This window comes from Lithobates pipiens, unplaced genomic scaffold (assembly GCF_037356315.1).
Source record: "Lithobates pipiens isolate NorthernLeopardFrog02 unplaced genomic scaffold, aLitPip1_a1.2 Scaffold_28, whole genome shotgun sequence".
In the NCBI taxonomy this organism is placed as follows: domain Eukaryota; kingdom Metazoa; phylum Chordata; class Amphibia; order Anura; family Ranidae; genus Lithobates; species Lithobates pipiens.
The window spans coordinates 8566434-8583408 of NW_027507789.1; the positions used below are offsets into that span (position 1 = coordinate 8566434).

The 16975-nt window shown below is 47.8% G+C and overlaps 1 pseudogene; it reads right to left on the minus strand.

Annotated features, from left to right (window-relative positions):
- Window positions 1-12458: 12458 nt before the first annotated feature.
- LOC143937555 (U2 spliceosomal RNA) lies at window positions 12459-12592 on the minus strand (annotated as a pseudogene).
- Between the last annotated feature and the right edge of the window lie 4383 nt (window positions 12593-16975).

Sequence of the window (16975 nt, forward strand, 5' to 3'; positions counted from 1 at the left end):
ATACCCTCCTAGCACAAATACCACCCACCCCCATTCATCCCAACTAGCACAAATCCATCCCCAAAAATATTCCCCTCCTGGCACAACCCCCCCCCCCCCCAATTCATCCCTACTAGCACAAATCCCTTCCCCCCCAAAAAAATTCCCCTCCTAGCGCAACCCCCCCCCCCCCCCCATTCATCCCTACTAGCATAAATTCCTCCTCCACAAAAAATTCCCTCCTAGCACGAATCCCCTCCCCCTCAATAATATCACCACTTCTAGTACAAACCCCCCAAATTCCCGCTCCTAGCACACACCCTTTCCCCCATCCCCCTCCCAACACAAATCCCCTAAATCACCACTGGTAGCACACACACCCTAATTTCCCCTCCTAGGACAATTCGTATCCCCTGCTGCCCCCAAAATCCCCCCTCCTAACACATACCCCCCCTATCTCCTCATGGTGCCCCCCCTGCTCCTCACATCTCACATGATACCACAGTGCCCAGGCCATCTGTCCCTCCTGCCCCCCCCCCCCCCCCCCCGTCCCATCCCTGCCTGGCGCTATGACATGATTGTGAACCTTAGTGTAGAATCTGTGAATGTAGAATTGTACAGATCAATACGCGTTATCTCCATTGATCCCCCCCCCCCCCCCCACCGCCTTCCAGGCAGCCACAGACGATCGTTATGTCATTGTACCCGGAGGAAGGGAGCCATGAATAGGGTAATAGAAGGTTTCCATTTCCCAGCATGTACAATCATTGATTGGACGGCTCTGCTGACAGTTTTGTTTCTTCTTCTTGGTGTAATCGTCACCCGAGCTGATTTCCCCGTCTACCGAAGACAAATAGACTCTGCGAGTTCAATCCCTCCAGAGATAAGAACATGAGGGGAAGCTCTGCTGACTCCCATCATCCAATCATATGTGAGCAAAAATCCTGTTTTTTAATTTCCTTGCATGTGATTGGGTATTCTTTGCAAAAATTAAGCTTCATTTCATTTACTAAACTCTGTATTCATCAATATATCAATGCAATTACCTTTTCTTTTTTTACCTAAATATGAATTAAGTATATCAGATGAGAAGCATTACAAGGGACCAATCATCTGTGCTGCAGTACTAGCAGTGGACATGCTGATAGGTGGAGAGAGCAGAGTGACAGAGAGATGAGCCCGTCACTGTGCTTCTTCTCCTTTCACTGTCCAATCACAGGCAAAGGGTGGAAGAAGACCTGTCCAATGGTCCAAAGGGACCAATCAGCTATGCTGCAGTGCTCATATGCTAGCAGCAGACATGCTGATAGGTGGAGAGAGCGGAGTGACAGAGAGGTGAGCTCATCACTGCACTGCTTCTGCTTTCACTGTCCAGTCATAGGCTGGGGGAGGAAGAAGACCTGTACAGGGACCAATCAGCTATGCTGCAGTGCTTATGTGGTAGCAGCGGACATGCTGATTGGAGGAGAGAGCAGAATGACAGAGAGATAAGCTCATTGCTGTGCTGCTTCTCCTTTCACCGTCCAATCACAGGCTAAGGGAAGAACAAGACCTGTACAGTGACCAATCACCCTTCAACACAAGTCGCAGAACACGTAGTATTATTATTATTATTATTATTATTCAGGATTTATATAGCGCCAACAGTTTGCGCAGCGCTTTACAATATGAGGGCAGGCAGTACACTTACAATACAAATCAATACAGGAGGGATCAGAGGGCCCTGCTCGTTAGAGCTTACAATCTAGAAGTATATTATTCTTATTTTTCTTTCTTATTATTATTAGTATTATTATTAATATTCATTCTTTTTTTTTTTGCTTTATTATTATTATAGAAAAGTTTTGACAGAACATACAGTATATTATTCAGTTGGAGGGCCGATATACACCTAGATGACCAAAAGTATTGGGACACCTGCCTTTAGACGCACATGAACTTTAATGGCATCCCAGTCTTAGTCCGTAGGGTTCAATATTGAGTTGGCTCCACCCTTTGCAGCTATAACAGCTTCAACTCTTCTGGGAAGGCCGTCCACAAGGTTTAGGAGGGTGTCTATGGGAATGTTTGACCATTCCTCCAGAAGAGCATTTGTGAGGTCAGGCACTGATGTTGGACGAGAAAGCCTGGCTAGCAGTCTCCGCTCTAATTCATCCCAAAGGTGTTCTATCGGGTTGAGGTCAGGACTTTGTGCAGGACAGTCAAGTTCCTCCACCCCAAACTCACTCATCCATGTCTTTATGGGCCTTGCTTTGTGCACTGGTGTGTAGTCATGTTGGAACAGGAAGGGGCCGTCCCCAAACTTCTTGGGAGCATGAAATTGTCCAAAATGTCTTGGTATGCTAACGCCCTAAGACAGTGATGGCAAACCTTGGCACCCCAGATGTTTTGGAACTACATTTCCCATGATGCATGAGCATCATGGGAAATGTAGTTCCAAAACATCTGGGGTGCCAAGGTTCACAAATCACTGCCCTAAGAGATCCCTTCACTGGAACTAAGGGGCCAAGTCCAACCTCTGATAAACAACCCCACACCATAATCCCCCCTCCCCCCCCACACCATAATCCCCCCTCCCCCCCCACACCATAATCCCCCCACACCATAATCACCCCACACCATAATCCCCCCTCCACCAAATGGTTTGGTACAATGCACAAAGCAAGGTCCATAAAGACATGGATGAGCGAGTTTGGAGTGGAGGAACGTGACTGGCCTCAACCCGACCTAACACCTTTGGGATGAATTCGATCACAGACTACAAGCCAGGCCTTCTCATTCTATATCAGTTCCTGACCTCACAAATGCTCTTCTGGAAGAATGGTCAAACATTCCCATAGACACCCTCCTAAACATTGTGGACGGCCTTCCCAGAAGAGGTGAAGCTGTTATAGCTGCAAAGGGCGGGGCCAACTCAATATTGAACCCCTACGGACTAAGACTGGGATGCCATTAAAGTTCATGTGCGTGTGAAGGCAGGCGTCCCAATACTTCTGGTAATATAGTGTATATATTTGTACTCCCGGTGGCTGAAAAGCACCATCTTGTCCTGAGCTGCCCCAGGCGGTGGACTTTGAGCAGAAGCCTCTCTCGGAATGCAATAATGCCCAATAAACCGTTCCACCAAACCTTTGAACTGGATCTTTACTCCCCCCTCAGAAGATCAGACTGAGTGTCTTTCTGGGAAATCATTTTCTGTGGTTCTCAGCAGCCTTTCTCGGTTAGAAATGTTGTACTTTGATTTTTTTTCCCCCTCCCCCGATGGTGATATTTCTGTATCCTGTACAGTTTATTAATTTGACAAGCGTCCCTTCCCCCCCTCAGGACGTTCCCTGAGCCGTGTCCCTGGATGACATTTTCACCCGTTGCTTTGAAAACAGAATTCTCAATGAAACTCGCCGTTCGGATTGTTACATTTTATTTTTTTATAGATATTTTATTATATTTATTTCAGTTTTGTGCCGTGGTCAGCAATGCAGAAGTCTTTGTGGGACACTCAGGCCTTCACACAGCCTTGAAGAACGCTGATATGTTGATGCTACGGCCCCCGATGAAGGGGGATTGTTTGGCCTCGAAACGCGTTGGCTTCTTGTGGTTATACCTTTACCATATTTGGACACATTACGTGTGTTTGGTGCTCCTTGCCATTTTAATAAACAAATCAATAAAATCCTGATGAGTGTTCTAAACCCCTCACCACCCCCCAAGACTTTGAATGGAATTTTTTGCCTCCACATCATGGTGAACCTGTCTAGTCATACATCTCTTTTTCTCTCCTTCTAGTTCTTCTGCTCATCTTCTGTGAACTCTTCCAATAACCTGCCAGTGCTCCTCTTCACCCCCCCCCCCCAGTGCTCCTCTACCATCCCCCCCCCCCAGTGCTCCTCTACCATCCCCCTCCAGTGCTCCTCTTCCTGCACACCCCAGTGCTCCTCTCCCATCTCTCCCAGTGGTCCTCTTACACCCCCTGGTGCTGCTCCTCTTCCACCTCCCTAGTGCTCCTCTTAATTCTTCCCCCTGGTGCTCCCCTTCACCTCCCCAGGTGCTCCTCCACCACCTTTCCCTTTGTTTTCCTCTTATACCTCCCCTCAGTTCTCCTCTTCCATCCCCCCGGTGCTCCTCTTTCTGCACACCCTGGTGCTCCTCTTCCATCCTCCCTAGTGGTCCTCTTCCATCTCCCCCAATGCTTCTCTTACTAGTGCTCATTTTCATCGATCTCCTAGTGCTCCCCTTCCCCTCCCCAAGTGCTCCTCCATCACCTTTCCCTCTGTGTTCCTCTTATACCTCCCCTCGGTTCTCCTCCTCATCCTTCCCCCGGTGCTCCTCTTCCATCCTCCCCAGTGGTCCTCTTCCTAAACACCCCAGTGGTCCTCTTCCTACACACCCCAGTGGTCCTCTTCCTACACACCCCAGTGGTCCTCTTCCTACACACCCCAGTGCTCCTCTTCCATCCTCCCCAGTGGTCCTCTTCCTACACACCCCAGTGGTCCTCTTTCATCTCCCCCAATTCTCCTCTTACCAGCGCTCCTCTTCATCGATCCCACTGGAGCTCCTCCCCCCTGCTCTTCTTCCACCTCCCCCTGGTGTTTCTCTTACACATCCCGCAAGTGCTCCTCATACCCCCCTCCCCAGGCTGCTCTTTTACCCCCTGGTGCTCCTCTTACACATCCCCCTAGTGCTCCTCTTACCCCCGGCTGCTCCTTTACTCCCTGGTGCTCCTCTTACACCTCCCCTAGTGCTTCTCTTACACCCCCTCCCGTGCTCCTCTTACACCCCCCCCCCCCCGTGCTCCTCTTACACCTCCCCTAGCGCTCCTCTTAAACCTCCCCCCAGTGCTTCCCTTCAATCTCCCCCAGTGCTCCTGTTAAACCCCCCTCCCCCTTGCTCCTCTTCCACCCGCCTGGTGCTCCTTTGCCACCACCTTGGTGCTCCTCTACCACCTTCACCAGTGCTCTTCTTACACTACCCCCAGTGCTCCTCTTCATCCTTCCCCATGATGCTCCTCTTCCAACTACCCCTGGTGCTCCTCTTACACCTACCCCTGGTGCTCCTCTTACACAACCCCCCCCCCCCCCCCCAGTGCTGCTTCTCTACCCCCTGGTGCTCCTATTCCACTTCCCCCAGTGCTCCTGTTAACCCCCCCCCCGTGCCCCTTTCCCCACTTTACCCCCCCCCTGCTTTGTGTGTTCTACCCCTGACCATCTCCCCCTCCCCCACCCTATTGCTCCTCTTCCACCTTTTGGTTTCGAAGTTCCTCTGCTCTGCGATTCTTCACTTTTTCTCTTTTTAGTAGTTAAATGGAAAGCGAAACAATCATTTCTAGATGACTCATGTACCTGCTAAGACTCCACTACAGAGAAATTTCCTTGTAATGCCCTGGGTCGCCTCTTACTGAGGAATTACAGATGAAACACCTCGCATGTGGTGGTCAGCCGTCACTCAAGTGAATTCTGGGAAATTGATTTTTTGTACATTTTATCACCTCTACAATCTCTGGCTGCAGTAAAGCTTCAGCTGAACTCTCTCTTTTTCTGCAGCATTGGGCAGGAAAAGAGTGAACCTGCTGCAAGTTGCAGCATATCAGATAAGCGGGTTACAGAAAACGAAGAAGTGATGAGATAAGGGCCCGGCCATAGCGCCAATCTCTTTATTGCATGAACCAGAAAACCAAAAAACGAGCAACTCACATGAGACATCCCACCACCACGTATGTGACAGATGAGGTGCATTGCGTGTGTAGATCTCCTAAAATGTGACATGTAGCATCCACCCAGCCTTCACTGAGCGCTTCAAATCACCAAGGGTGTCAATTCATCAATATGTAGAATTAACAAATGGCCTCCTATTGTGTCATAGAAGCTGTTAATGGCCCACATTTTTAGCATTATGAGTACAAGTCACTCATGACTATTGGATGTCATTTGGTGATTTGGTTGATCACTTTGAATATATCCCAAATAATCCCCAACAGACCCAAATGATCCCCAATGATCTCCGATAATCCCCAATGATCTCCGATAATCTCCAATAATCCCCAATGATCTCCGATAATCTCCAATAATCCCCAATGATCTCCGATAATCTCCGATAATCTCCAATAATCCCCAATGATCTCCGATAATCTCCAATAATCCCCAATGATCTCCGATAATCTCCAATAATCCCCAATGATCTCCGATAATCTCCAATAATCCCCAATGATCTCCGATAATCCCCAATAGTCACAAATAATTCCCAATAATCCCCAATGATCTCCGATAATCTCCAATAATCCCCAATGATCTCCGATAATCTCCAATAATCCCCAATAGTCACAAATAATTCCCAATGATCTCCGATAATCTCCGATAATCCCCAATGATCTCCGATAATCTCCAATAATCCCCAATGATCTCCGATAATCTCCAATAATCCCCAATGATCTCCGATAATCTCCAATAATCCCCAATGATCTCCGATAATCTCCAATAATCCCCAATGATCTCCGATAATCTCCAATAATCCCCAATAGTCACAAATAATTCCCAATGATCTCCGATAATCTCCAATAATCCCCAATGATCTCCGATAATCTCCAATAATCCCCAATGATCTCCGATAATCCCCAATAGTCACAAATAATTCCCAATAATCCCCAATGATCTCCGATAATCTCCAATAATCCCCAATGATCTCCGATAATCTCCAATAATCCCCAATAGTCACAAATAATTCCCAATGATCTCCGATAATCTCCAATAATCCCCAATGATCTCCGATAATCTCCAATAATCCCCAATGATCTCCGATAATCTCCAATAATCCCCAATAGTCACAAATAATTCCCAATGATCTCCGATAATCTCCAATAATCCCCAACGATCTCCGATAATCCCCAATGATCTCCGATAATCTCCAATAATCCCCAATGATCTCCGATAATCTCCAATAATCCCCAATAGTCACAAATAATTCCCAATGATCTCCGATAATCTCCAATAATCCCCAACGATCTCCGATAATCCCCAATGATCTCCGATAATCTCCAATAATCCCCAATGATCTCCGATAATCTCCAATAATCCCCAATGATCTCCAATAATCCCCAATGATCTCCGATAATCTCCGATAATCTCCAATAATCCCCAATGATCTCCGATAATCTCCAATAATCCCCAATAGTCACAAATAATTCCCAATGATCTCCGATAATCTCCAATAATCCCCAATAGTCACAAATAATTCCCAATGATCTCCGATAATCTCCAATAATCCCCAATGATCTCCGATAATCTCCAATAATCCCCAATGATCTCCGATAATCCCCAATAGTCACAAATAATTCCCAATAATCCCCAATGATCTCCGATAATCTCCAATAATCCCCAATGATCTCCGATAATCTCCAATAATCCCCAATAGTCACAAATAATTCCCAATGATCTCCGATAATCTCCAATAATCCCCAATGATCTCCGATAATCTCCAATAATCCCCAATGATCTCCGATAATCTCCAATAATCCCCAATAGTCACAAATAATTCCCAATGATCTCCGATAATCTCCAATAATCCCCAACGATCTCCGATAATCCCCAATGATCTCCGATAATCTCCAATAATCCCCAATGATCTCCGATAATCTCCAATAATCCCCAATGATCTCCAATAATCCCCAATGATCTCCGATAATCTCCAATAATCCCCAATGATCTCCGATAATCTCCAATAATCCCCAATGATCTCCGATAATCTCCAATAATCCCCAATGATCTCCGATAATCTCCAATAATCCCCAATGATCTCCGATAATCTCCAATAATCCCCAATAGTCACAAATAATTCCCAATGATCTCCGATAATCTCCAATAATCCCCAATGATCTCCGATAATCTCCAATAATCCCCAATGATCTCCGATAATCCCCAATAGTCACAAATAATTCCCAATGATCTCCGATAATCTCCAATAATCCCCAATGATCTCCGATAATCTCCAATAATCCCCAATGATCTCCGATAATCTCCAATAATCCCCAATAGTCACAAATAATTCCCAATGATCTCCGATAATCTCCAATAATCCCCAATGATCTCCGATAATCTCCAATAATCCCCAATGATCTCCGATAATCTCCAATAATCCCCAATAGTCACAAATAATTCCCAATGATCTCCGATAATCTCCAATAATCCCCAATGATCTCCGATAATCTCCAATAATCCCCAATAGTCACAAATAATTCCCAATGATCTCCGATAATCTCCAATAATCCCTAATGATCTCCGTTAATCTCTGATAATCTCCAATAATCCCCAATGGTCACAAATAATTCCCAATGATTTCCAATAATTTCCTATAGTCCCCATTGATTCCAAATAATCCCCAATGGCCCCAAATAATCCCCAATGATCTCCAGTAATCTCCTATGATCCTCAATAATCTCAAATGAGCCCAAATATTTCCAAATGGTTCCAAATAATCCCCAATGATCTCCGATAATTCCCAAAGATCTCCACTAATTTCCTATAATCCCTATTGGTTCCAAGTAATCCCCAATGGCCCCAAATAATCCCCAATGATCTCCAATACTTTTGAAAGATCTCCAATGATCCCCAATAATCTCAAATATTCCCAAATGGTCCCAAATAATCCCCAATGATCTCCGATAATCCCCAATGGTCCAAAAAAATTCCCAATGATCTCCAATAATTTCCAAAGATCTCCAATAATCTCCTATGATCCCCACTAATCTCAAATGAGCCCAAATAATCCCCAATGGACAAAAATAATCCCCAATCATCTCCAATAATTTCCTATAATCCCCAGTGGTTCCAAATAATCCCCAATGGCCCCAATGATCTCCAATAATTTCCAAAGATCTCCAATAATCTCCTATGATCCCTAATAATCTAAAATGAGCCCAAATAATCCCAAATGGTTCCAAATAATCCCCAATGATCTCCGACAATCCCCAATGGCCCCAAATAATCCCCAATGATTTCCAGTAATTTCCAAAGATCTCCTATGATCCTCAATAATCTCAAATGAGCCCAAATAATTCCAAATGGTTCCAAATAATCCCCAATGATCTCCGATAATTCCCAAAGATCTCCAATAATTTCCTATAATCCCTATTGGTTCCAAGTAATCCCCAATGGCCCCAAATAATCCCCAATGATCTCCAATACTTTTGAAAGATCTCCAATAATCTCAAATATTCCCAAATGGTCCCAAATAATCCCCAATGATCTCTGATAATCCCCAATGGTCCGAAATAATTCCCAATGATCTCCAATACTTTTGAAAGATCTCCAATGATCCCCAATAATCTCAAATATTCCCAAATGGTCCCAAATAATCCCCAATGATCTCCGATAATCCCCAATGGTCCAAAAAAATTCCCAATGATCTCCAATAATTTCCAAAGATCTCCAATAATCTCCTATGATCCCCACTAATCTCAAATGAGCCTAAATAATCCCCAATGGACAAAAATAATCCCCAATCATCTCCAATAATTTCCTATAATCCCCAGTGGTTCCAAATAATCCCCAATGGCCCCAATGATCTCCAATAATTTCCAAAGATCTCCAATAATCTCCTATGATCCCTGATCATCTAAAATGAGCCCAAATAATCCCAAATGGTTCCAAATAATCCCCAATGATCTCCGACAATCCCCAATGGTCACAAATAATTCCCAATGATCTCCAATAATTTCCAAAGATCTCCAATAATCTCCTATGATCCCCATTAATCTCAAATGAGCCCAAATAATCCCAAATAATTCCCATTGGCCACAAATAATCCCCAACCATCTCTAATAATTTCCTATAACCCCCAGTGGTTCCAAATAATCCCCAATGGCCCCAATGATCTCCAATAATTTCCAAAGATCGCCAATAATCTCCTATGATCCCCGATAATCTCAAATGAGCCCAAATAATCCCAAATGGTTCCAAATAATCCCCATTCCTCTGTATGAACCCAAATTTCCCTTCACTTCCAGTCCATGTTCAAAACAGGAAGTGAGGGAATTCCCGGTTGTCACCAGAACTAGTGTCCCCTTTGGAAGATTTCAATGCACAAAAAATGCCCCTGTACTATTTTTGGCCACTGCAACGTACAGGAAAGTACAGAACAACCCCCGCTTCTGCAAATAAAAATAAATGTCCTAAGTAGTACAAATAAACCTGCAGGATATTTTTTAGTATGACTGGCATCATGTCTCAGGTGTCCTCCAAACTTCCCTCCATCCGAACATTCAACCTGCGTCACTATGGGATTTGTTTTCTACACTCTGCGAAAAGCCTGGTTGATCCCGCTGTTCTCTATCTTCCTCTCCTCTCCTTGTCCCCAATACAGTTGACTTTAGAGTCACAATTCTGGGGCGTATACACAGTGGTAAATGTCAGCCCACTCCCTTCCTCCTCCACTAACCAGCTAAACACAAGTGGAGCTCCACCCCCTCCGCCCTACGCATTTCATCAGAATTGACGTCTTTCAGGGCCAGACATAAACTGAACCTGCAGCTATTTTTTAGGTTCACACACTACAGCACAAATGCGGTGTGTTGGATCTGCATGTAGCACCCTGCCTCTGTTAGGCTAAATGTCGTTTTTTTTAGCATCACTGTAGTTAGTGGAGCAAGCATCAGTTTTTTTGGACTGGTCAGGGTTTCTCAGGCTGGGTGATTGATTACTCCTGCCTGTTTCTGGAAGAAGCTTCCAGAAGATAGAGCAGGAGGGTCAATCACTCAGTTATGAAAACTTATTATACCTCAGCCAATCCCTGGAAGGGGGGGGGGGGAGGGTTGTCCAGAAGGTGGCTTGGGAAGGTGATAAATATTTTGGGAGACCCTTTCATTCTTACCTCTTCAGGGAAGGTTCTACTTCTCCTAGGGCTGCTGCCCCTTGATTGCTGTTTGGACCCCAGCGGGTAATGGGCTGAGGGCCTGGAGAACATTGCTAAAAGACTTTTCCTGGAGGGCATCATTCTGGAGCTCTGGTCTGGAGAAGGATCTTTTATGTCTCCCACTGAAGAGTGTTATGCGGAAGCTGGGTGGTAGACAGCTCCTGGGGCATTGTGACTAAGACCTGGTTTTAGGGCTCTCAAGTGTGCCTGCTTGCTAGAGGAAAGCGAGTGCCACTAGTTACTGGATGGACTGGGTCTGCTCGTATAGAGATCTAGAGTTTCTTTTATTATAAAAACGGGATAGATTCCTGATCAACAAACATACAAAATATTACCACTCCTGGGGGAATAATAATAGCGGATCACTCAGAAACCTTCTATGTGCCTGTCCAAGTGTCCCCTATGTGTCTCACTGTCAGGTCTTTTTTTTTTTGGGAGCTCCTCGGTGCCGTGGTTTGTCGAACTCCTGTGAACAGAAAAAGTGAACTGTGAAATCACAGCACACAAAAAAGGTGCACAGAGGGTACAATAGGAAGTGCTTGTGAACCTCCCAGAGTTCAACACTCTTTTTTTTTTAAAAAAAAAAAGCCTATGGCGTGCAAAACACACCCCAAAAAACTTCCACCTGGTGCCAAAAAAAGTGCACATACATCATGAGTGACACACAAAAACGTGTCTGCTATCCTCCACAAGGAAGGACCTTACCCTGATCCCCCAGGGCGTTAGGCTCCAGACGGGGACTGAGGTACCAAATACATGGCCCATCCAGCCGAAGCCGGACGACCGCCTTTCTCCGGAAGGTCTGCCGAAACAGACCCACCCAGGTACTAGGGTAGGGGCTCCTCCGAAGGGAGACCCCCCAAAGAGAAGGCGAACCAAGCCAGAAGGCCTATGTCCCCCCTCCCACAAGACGTTCAGGGTTGGCCCGAGGACCGACATCCTACTAACCAAACGTGCAAGTGACAAACATAAAACGTGACACACAACACAAATAAAATAAATAAAAAGTGGGGAAAGGGATAGTGAAGAGGAGAGTGAAAAGGTGGCCATTGTGCAATACAATGGCCAGGCCCTCTGGCCAGGAATCAAAAATTCCTCTGGTCCTAGCCAAAAGGCCCGGCCCTAGAGGCAGGTGTGAAAAAGTGTGTTAGTGAAGTGTCCGTGGTGCCAAACTTCAAGTGATAAATCACTGTGAATGTAAGGCACCCTTGAACTGCCACTTCAGGGGCACATCACCATAGGCTTTTCCAAAGAAGCATCCCCGACCCCCCCAATCCAGACCACGACAGCTCCCACCCCAGCCAGAAAGGCATGGAGATCCAGGAGCTTAGTGGGACCCTTTACCATCAGGCCTCACCCTTGCTCCCATCACTCCTACCTAATTACATTCGGGAAGTACAGGCCGCCCCCCTGTTGGAAACAGAGGAACAAATGTTCCCTCCCGAAAAACTGACCGGAGCTAAAGCTGCCACAAGCCAAGCCAGAAGGCCAGGGTCCCCTCCCCTGGCGCCGACCAGTGGTTCTCCATCCTCATCAGAAGGCTTCCCTTTCGGCTACGAACCGCTCCGGGTCACCTTTACACCAGCAGGTTTTGCATAGCAACCGCCACCCCTGCTCCACCTCGCCATAGAACAGGGACGGAAGCAAGCGCCACCTCCTGGTAACTGATAAGAACAGATACTACACTTGATCTTAGCCAAAAGGCCTGAGAAGCGATTCAACACTCTTGACAGAGACAAGTTACACCATGGTCTACCTAGACCAAAGCAAGGTGGACCCTACTCCTTAGGGGTCAGCCAAAGGTGGAGCACCAAGTACTTGGTGAGAGGTTCTCCCGAAGAAAGATCCCTCCGGAATGGGGAGAAGAAAAAGACTTAAAGGCCACAGAGCCTTCCCCCAACATCAATGCATACCTCCCAATGACCTGCACCCTCCATCTCTGTGCAAACACACAAAAAAAATAAAAATAAAACATACGTACGGAGCTAGTGCTCGTAAATAAATACGTGACAAACAACAAAAAATATACCATGTGCTTTAGACAACAGGCTTCCAAAGGCATTTGAATGATGCGAGCTATTGTCAATGATGAAACACCATAGTGTGGTGCAACCCAAAGCGTTTCTTTTGGTACCCCTGGGATGCCAACCCCCAAGGAGCACATCACCAGGAGCTCTTTTCACCTCCTAGTCCCAGGCCAGATAAGGGCAGCCCCATTCATGTCAGACAGGCATTCAAACTTATGCCGCGTACACACGTAGCCGACGGACTTTCCGAACGGGCTACTTGCCCACACATGGCACTTTTTCAGCGGACTAATACGGCGTACTAAGTCCGCCGTACTACCCGCCCTACTTTTGAAATGAACGGACTCGCCCACATACGCGGAGGAAAGTCCGCTCATTTTAAGCGCGTCTCCAGGTAGGCGGGGCCCGCGAAGGAGACGTCGCTGGTCCCGCTAACCTGGTATTGACTTAAAGGGGAACCTCAATGCCGAAAAAAACGGCGTGGGGGTCCCCCCCTCCCCCAGGTCCACATCAGACCCTTGTCCGAGCACGCTACCTGGCCGGCCAGGAAAGGGGGAGGACGAGCGAGCGCCCCCTCCTCCTGAGCCGTACCAGGCCGCGTGCCCTCAACATGGGGGGGTGCCTTGGGGAAGGGGGGGCCGCGTGGCCCCCCCACCCCAAAGCACCTTGTCCCCATGTTGATGAGGACAAGGGCCTCTTCCCGACAACCCTGGCCGTTGGTTGTCGGGGTCTGCGGGCGGGGGGCTTATCGGAATCCGGGAGCCCCCTTTAATAATCCACTTGTTCCCACCTAATTACATCAGGCGATTACTAACCAGCACTCCCTCCATTCTAAGACCTCATACACGCTATTGGATTTTCTGCAGATTTTTTCCTTAAGCCCTTGTGCACACGGTCGGATATTCCGACGGAAAATGTCCGATCAGACCATGTTGTCGGATAATCTGACAGTGTGTGGGCTCCATCGGACTGTTTCTGTCGGAAAATATCCGACGGACAAAGTTTGAGAGCTGGGCTATAAAATTTTCCGACAACATGATCCGATCAGACAAGGTCCAATCGTTTGTAGAGAATTCCGATCGGACAAAGTGCCACGCATGCTCAGATCAAATTACAAGACCAAAGCTATTGGCTACTAGCCTGAACGTAGTCCCGTCGTAATGAATGAACGTCATCACGCTCTGAATGATCGGATTTTCCGACAACTTAGTCCTACCGTGTGTAGGCAACACCAGTTTCGGACAAAATCCGTCGGAAAAAATCTGACGGATTTTGTTGTCGGAATGTCCGACCCGTGTGTACAAGGGCTAAGAGTTTAAATTTGTATGCAATCAGGCAGGCCATTCACTACATTGTTTTGGTAAACCTGAAGACAAAAATCTGCAGAAAATCTAATAGTGTGTATTGGGCCTAAGAGGCAACCCATTTTCTCCTTCCTGGAAACTGATAAGAACAAATACTACACTTAATCTTAGCCAGAAGGCTTCTTTGTCAGGTCTTCCCCAGTTGGATTCACCTGCAACATGACAACAAGGGCAATTGTAATCATCATAAACAACACTTGTCATTAGCATATTAATTAGGATGCCAACAGGAAACTCCGCTTCTCTTGAGAGACCGGTTCCACCATGGGTCATATACATAGTTCATGTTCATAGGCGTCTCTCAATCAATTCTCACATATCATTTTAAATATATTTATTAATTGCATCTATTTCCTACAAATATATCGTTTTCATTGGCCAAGCTCATTTCTAACAGAAGAGGCTGAATATCTGATTTCAGGTGCAGGCAGGAGGTTATCTGAGAAGCGGTTTGGACATTTTTTGGTGTCTGGTATAAGACTCTGTTCCTGGGGCCCTCACCTCCAGCACTGTGTGCTTCTGGGGCCCTCACTTCCAGCACTGTGTGCTCCTGGGGCCCTCACTTCCAGCACTGTGTGCTCCTGGGGCCCTCACCTCCAGCACTGTGTGCTCCTGGGGCCCTCACCACCAGCACTGTGTGCTTCTGGGGCCCTCACTTCCAGCACTGTGTGCTCCTGGGGCCCTCACCTCCAGCACTTTGTGTTTCTGGGGCCCTCACCTCCAGCACTGTGTGCTCCTGGGGCCCTCACCTCCAGCACTGTGTGCTCCTGGGGCCCTCACCACCAGCACTGTGTGGTCCTGGGGCCCTCACCTCCAGCACTGTGTGTTTCTGGGGCCCTCGCCTCCAGCACTGTGTGTTTCTGGGGCCCTCACCTCCAGCACTGTGTGCTCCTGGGGCCCTCACCTCCAGCACTGTGTGCTCCTGGGGCCCTCACCACCAGCACTGTGTGCTCCTGGGGCCCTCACCTCCAGCACTGTGTGTTTCTGGGGCCCTCGCCTCCAGCACTGTGTGTTTCTGGGGCCCTCACCTCCAGCACTGTGTGCTCCTGGGGCCCTCACCTCCAGCACTGTGTGTTTCTGGGGCCCTCACCTCCAGCACTGTGTGCTCCTGGGGCCCTCACCTCCAGCACTGTGTGCTCCTGGGGCCCTCACCTCCAGCACTGTGTGCTTCTGGGGCCCTCACCTCCAGCACTGTGTGCTTCTGGGGCCCTCACCTCCAGCACTGTGTGCTCCTGGGGCCCTCACCTCCAGCACTGTGTGCTCCTGGGGCCCTCACCTCCAGCACTGTGTGCTCTTGGGGCCCTCACCTCCAACACTGTGTGCTCTGGGGACTCTCACCTCCAGCACTGTAAGCTCTTGGGACCCTCACCTCCAGCACTGTGAGCTCTTGGGGCCCTCATCTCCAGCACTGTAAGCTCCTGGGGCCCTCGCCTCCAGTACTGTGAGCTCCTGATGCTCTCACCTCCAGCACTGTGAGCACTTAGGACCCTCACCTCTAGCATTGTGAGCTCTTGGAGTCCTCACCTCTAGCACCGTGAGCTTTTTGGACCCGCACCTTCAGCACTGTGAGCTCCTGGTGTTTTTACCACCTACACTGTGAACTCTTGGGGTTCTGCCTCCCGCACTATGAATTCCTGCATTGTGAGCTCCTGGGGTCCTCACCTCCTGCACTCTGAGCTCTCGGGACCCTCACCTCCTGCATTGTGAGCTCCTGGGGCCCTCATCTCCTGCACTCTGAGCTCTTGGGACCCTCACCTCCTGCATTGTGAGCTCATGGGGCCCTCACTCCCTGCATTGTGAGCTCCTGGGGCCCTCATCTCCTGCACTCTGAGCCCTTGGGACCCTCACCTCCTGCATTGTGAGCTCCTGGGGTCCTCACCTCCTGCATTGTGAACTCTTGGGGCCCTCACCTCCTGCATTGTGAGCTCCTGGGGCCCTTACCTCCTGCACTGTGAGACCTCGGAGCCCTTACCTTCAGCACTGTAAACTCTAGAGGCCCTCACCCCCTGCACTGTGAACTCCAGGGGCCCCAGGTTCCACAGAAACGTCCAGGAATTTACCTTAGATTAGGTCATGATCCTGTGTGTAAGAAATGTGTGTTCTTCCTTAGAACAATACGGGAAATGCTCTTGTCTGGCTGTCTCTTGCTTCTGTATTTCTGGGTCACTGAGCTGGAAAAAGCATACAGCATGTGAAAGTCTGAAAATGTTAGAATTCTTATCCCCATATGCTTGATCCGGGTCAGTGACTCGAAGTATTGACACCACCCAGACCCCCTCCACTAGAGGCCACAGAGGTCAGCGACTGCAAGGGTTGCCACTTTTTCTTTAAGCCAAACCCCAACACTTTAGCGGCTCACAGAAATTATTATTTTTTTTTAATATACACTATTGGATTGTAACAGACCTGGGACACCTTTGGGCGCTCCAAAGAGAATAGTCATGTGGCATGCATAGTGCCCCCTCACCCTCTCAGACCCTGTTCTGAGCCACATTCCTGTCTGAATAACGTGTCCGGGTTTTCAGACAGACTGAAACCCGGACACATGATTCAAAACACGAACTGTCCGGGTGACAGGTGGCAACTCTCGCAATCGCAGACTTGATATTCACTCTCTACGGTGTAACGCTATAAAGAAAAAGCGCCCGAACGAGGACCGTCGTGGCAGAGTCACCCGGGATTAATTATCATAAAAGTTGCAGATTTAAC